We start from the raw sequence: 6,000 nt of genomic DNA, 5'->3' as shown, positions 1-6,000 counted from the left end.
GCCAATCTTTGGGTAGCTACTCTAAGTTCATTAGACACACTCTGTCTTAATAGCATTCAAAGTGGACAACTAGCTTGAGAATTTTTTGTTTGGAAAGGATGGTGAGCAAGAGGTAGTATGAGACAAAGGATATCGATCAAGAGTTGCACAAAGAGTGGCCAAGGAAATACAAGGAGAACTTCGTCCCTCATCATAGTCACTCAAGGAATAAGGCAACACCCTCAAAGGTGGAAGCAAAAGCATCTTACAATAGTTGTTTTTTTACATAAGTAAAGAGGGAAGTAGAGGATATAAAAATTCAGGTTAACGAAAAATAGGGCTTGACTTTTAGTGTTAGATTAGATGAGGGAGATATTCCCTTGGCTTCCATACATTCATTTTTTACATAGCTGAGACATCAAATATTTGAAGCTTGTGGATATGTGCTAGCATATGAAGATATACATTCCCATCACTATGGAAGTAAGAGGCTCCTAGCAAAAGGAAATCCTTGTGAAACTGGACCAATTGGACTACAAGTCCAAAAACTCAATTAGTGTCATTTGGGTGGTGGAGGTAGGGAGTGAGGATATGGATGAGGATGAATGGCTTATAAGGGTGAAGGAATAAGGCAAGGCAGAACCCTTTGTCATACTCGATTTCACTGTTGGCTTGTGTTTATATTTTTATAAATCCCTTTATAGGACAAGACAAATTTTAAAATAGTCCTAGTATTTTTTGAACAATGTAACCCTATTTTCTTTGGAAAAAATGATAATAAAGATAGCATGCAACACATTTTGCACACACACACAAACATTTTAGTAAATTTTGTCTTATGGACATGCCCCCAAGCACGAAATTTTAATACAAAAATTTAGGTGAGAGTCACACACATGCACATTGCACATGTGTGACCATAACCTAAATTTTGTATTAAAAATCCATGCTTAGGGGCATGGTCATATGACAAAATTTACAAAAATGTAGTCTTTGGTTATAAATATCATCTTGCTTGTGCTACATAAATTGAAACAGAGCTCATAACCAACATACTACAAAGCTTACATGCATGGATACATAGATCCTTCAAGGAGTTTCTAGAATCCTACAATATTTATATTGCATATCTTACATTAAAGCTATGAATTTGAGATATCAACATGATAGATTTCTTCGTCCTCTCGAGGAAGCATAGGTGCATTTAGATTAGGCAAATTGTTGATAATGTGACTAACTGAATTTCCAAACGAAAGAGTTCTTAATTGTTGTTGGCTTGACAAGCTAAAATGCAGATCTTTTGATTGTTGTCAAAGGTTGGTTATCTCATCTTCGTTTCACCATAATTGAACTACATGATTCACGAGCAATTCCATCATAGTTTTCAAGGTGAACATTATTTTATTATGCCTAACTTGTAGTTGGAGTACTTCCCGTTGCAGTTGATTTGACATCTCTTTCCAACCCCTGCGTCTTTTCCTTCCTGACCCGTTGTGAATTATCCATTGGATTCCAAAGTTCATGTAATCTCCTTTGAGTCTGCTTAGAACCTTCAATACAAAACCCCCTCACTATCACTTTTTAATGTTGTAATAGCCTCAAATCAAGTAGTAAAATTCTTGAAGCAAATATTTTAAGATACTTCTAATATAGATCCAAGGAAACAAATTTCCTTCCTTTCACCTCACTTGTCCATACCAACTTTCCCTCAAAGCAAATTCCTTGCTTGTTATCAACCCACAAGCACAACTTCCTAAATCTCTATTTTAAGCTTCACAATACTCATCATCCTATAATCCTCTTGTGTTGATATGCTTCAAATCATAACTTAGGACAATGGATAACGAAGTGCCACCATACCTTTGAGCATCACCATCGCCTTCCATGGGGGTCGTATTGGTTGCAACCTTCTATGATAATGAATCAGATCGATTAATCCTTGAAACCACCACCAACTATGATAACATGTCATCACCCCAGTGTGCCAATTCTTTTTGTCCCATAGATTCTACATGGGAGATTCATGCCAACGCCCTTCTTGCTGCAAGAATATTCCCACAAACATCAACGAGGCAACTTTCATTAACTTATTGTCATACCTCACCACCACAAAGTAGATGAAATGCCTACTCTCGAGCCATACAAAGAGTTTAACATGTTCATCCTTGTCTTGCCACCTCACATGTGGCTTTAACATTTGGATTATGCGTCCATTTATGCTCTTGCCACCCATCCACCATATCATGGAATGGATTGATGGATATTTTACACATTAATGAGCAATGATCCCACTTCTAACTCAACTCCCTTATTTGCCACACTATTTATTGATTATTTGTCTTAACATATGATAATTAGTGTGATTTGTAAAATTAGAAAGGAGGAACCTAACTCAAGTTAAATTAACCTTAGTTTCACATCCATCGGGTTGGTCCCTTTACAAAGGTGGCCAAATGTGATTCTAGAATCACTAACAATATTTATTTTAGTGATTGCTTGAGTTGAGGTTTGAATTAAACCTTGTAATAGATTGTGTGATTTGGCTTGATTGTTGGTGACTTGTCCCAAGCTTTAAGAACAAGTAACTTCTATTTTCCCTCCAGGGCCAAAGATCACCAAACACCACCAACCACTGCCCCCCTTTGTAACACATTTTGTATATTAGTAATAAAATTTTGCTAAATTCAAAACAAAACAAAAACTCTAGAAATTCTAACCATAACTCCAAGACTCCCTTCATCCAATCATGATTTTTAATCTTTAAGAAATGCTATCAACAAACTACTTCCCAAGTGTGTGACAAAGAAAGTTTTTTTTTTATTTTTTTGCAAGTTAAATTTTCATTCATAAACAAAAAATAGTACACAGACTACAAGTGGATATTGACTATTCATCTGCCACATGGGAAACTAGACCAACGACAGAGTAATAACTCATCAGTAAAAGGCGGTTACAAAGACAAAATGAAATATATCAAACTACAATGTTTACAAGTTATCCAATTCTTGTGAGGACCAGTTTGAAACCAAAATTTATCATAGAAACTAGAGACATTCAAGACAAAAAAAAACTTAGAGAAAGCATAAACATAACATTTAAGAGGAGAGTGAGTTTTCCACCTCAATTGATTTGGGTGCCATCTTGATTTTGGTATTAGGAACTGAACCAAGAGTAGGGACCACTTCAATGCATGCGAGGCTTCTCTATATGTTGGCCAATTGCAACTAAGTTTCTTCAAGCAACACCAGAATGGTATTCCTTATAGCGTGGTGTTCTAGTAAGACCTTGTCAAGGAGCATCTTAAGTTGCTAATACAAGTTAATTGTGTGGAAATACTAGTTTTTTCCATTGCATGTGTGCCCAATATCCAACACCTAGGTAGTGAGCTCCTTCAAAAACTTTGTACTTGAACGAAACTAAAGTTTGATTCAAATGTCCTGATCCGGTAAACTCTTGCTACACTTTCAACGAAGTTAGGTCATGGTAGAGATTAGTAGAAGATTCAACATGAAACTAAGCTTGTGTGCCACCCAAAGAACCTCATCCCCCACCACTAAGATGACATCTCACACGTTATTGTGTCATGATGATTGTAGGAAGAAAGAAAAGTGAAGGATTAAGAGACTAGGTTGCCAAGGGGTTGAGGAAGTGCAACTAGGAAAATACTTTGAAACTACATGCCAACCAACATGCCCCTCTCATTGTTACCAAGGCCAAGGCACTATGCATCAAACAATGAAAATAATAGAAAGAAGGACCATAAATCAACAAATGGGAAGCCCACAAAGAGAGGTTGGTTTCCGAGAAACTCCATTGTAGGAAGGGATAAAAAGCAAGCAAATAACATAGTGAGTGAGAATAGAAAAGCTCACAGTACGATGAGTGATTCAAAGCATCCAAGAAAAATGAGAAGGATACCTTCCCATATTGATCTGTAAACTACAATGGATATTTCACTGGACAGTTCGTCATAATAGATATGATAATATTATATTCAAAATATGAAATTCTACACTATTACAGTTTTATTAGATTTATGGATCTGTAGATTTACAATTAATAGTGCATGCATGTGAATGAAAATTATGCAAAAAATAGAGAATGGAAAAATAAAAGCTCACACACACATATTTTACACAAGATATGCTCTGGGAAACCCTTTCGGTAAAAAAAACCAGCTGGAAGGTGAGGTTTGTTTGCCCTCTTTCTTTGAATGGAAATATGGTTGTGAGTACAAATAAGTATGCCTTGTGGCCTATGGGATGCTACAATACACAAATCCTCTTTGTGTGCTCTATATCCTATCCCTCTTAGCGATGTCTGCTCAACTATGGAACAAATGCACTCAAAAGAATGGAATCCCTTTTCCTCCCAATGGCCCAATTATAACACAACCTGATAGCCTACTAGTGGTTATGTTTGACTACCTCAACTCTTAACCACTAATGGGACCACTAAATATTATTATGAATCAAGATAATACGACCTGACAAACTTTTATTGAGGTCTACCTCTATGCATATCCTAGCAAAAAAAAAAAAATTAGTTAAAGTTTTAGTAATATGTGAATTCTAACCATAATTTCCAAATAAAACATTATTTTCATATTTGAAAAATAAGAAATTTTTTTTTGGTTACACTGGTATATAAATTCTAACCAAAGCTCCAAAGCTCACTTAATTCAATCTCAATTTTTAATCTTTCATGAATCTTATTAATAAAAAGAGTAAGTTAATACTGTAGTGAAGGATTTTCTTTTTTAATTACAAGTTTGATATAAAATTTAAAAAAGTTTTAGGAATTAATAAAGTTATATTATGATTTAATATTAGTGTATAATTTTAGAGATTTTGTTTAAAATTATAAAATTATATAAAAAATATTAAAGTTTTGAATAAATGAAAATTTTAATTTCTTATATTATTAAATTTTAATTTTTGTAATTTAATGTAAGTTTGTTATATGATTAATCTTTGAAGAATGGTTTACTTCGCAAAGTATGTAAATGTGTTATGTAAAATATAACGAGGTTTTTGGTTGGATCTCTTCATTAACACATGTTTATATTAGGGGTAGGTGTAGTAGATGTAGTGGTTATAGTGGTAGTGGACGGATTCAACCCCTTCACATACTGCCTCGTTGTCAATTCTATTAGTCACAAAAAAAAGACAAGAAAAATTAAAAACAAAATTAGATGATTTCATTAATAGAATACTTCAACATGTGTGACATTAATTTTCAATGAATGCTATTATGCTTCCTTTTTTCTAGTAAGAAAATGTTTTTTATGAAAGTAGTAGCATCTTGTAATCTATATTGAAGTATAGTTGCATCTTTTAAAAAAACAAAATCTCTTTACTATAATTAGTTATTACTGATATATATGAGAGTAGACTACCATTCTTACTACATATTTATGGATTTTATATTGTTTAACATATTTCTTTACCTTAAAAAAAATCTCTTAATCTAGTTAAAAGTAATTTAAAATTTACTCTAAAAATAAAAAATAATTCTAACTCAAATATATCTTCAAAAGAAAACAAGTATCTATTATATAGTCATATACTTTTTTTCACAACCTATCTTAACTTCACATGTAAAATCAAAATACAAATTATTAATTAGATAAAAATTATTATAATTATCTCAACATAATTTGGAAAAAATGTTTTTCACTTTTAAAAATAAATTATAAATTTCACCTATATAAACTTATTTAATCTTAAAAACATTTCATTCAAATGTATTTATAATTTTTCTCCTTCTAGATGAATCCAGTTAGGCTAGGTTAATATTCGCCTAATACAAAGTTGATTATAACCGTTATCATTATATATAAGATCACCTAAACATTATCACTTCAACCTACACAACACATCACCAAAACATAATAAATGAACTAATCAAAATTTAAATTAACAATTTGTATTTTTTTACATTTAAAATCACAGTATCATTTTTTCCCATTTGAATGAATACACACGTGTTGCTTATTTTTCAATCCTCCAAGTAAAATTG

This window comes from Pinus tabuliformis, chromosome 4_1, assembly GCF_031772625.1.
Source record: "Pinus tabuliformis cultivar Carrire ecotype Pingquan chromosome 4_1, CPIR1, whole genome shotgun sequence".
NCBI classification, from domain to species: domain Eukaryota; kingdom Viridiplantae; phylum Streptophyta; class Pinopsida; order Pinales; family Pinaceae; genus Pinus; species Pinus tabuliformis.
This window is presented reverse-complemented; position numbering follows the sequence as displayed.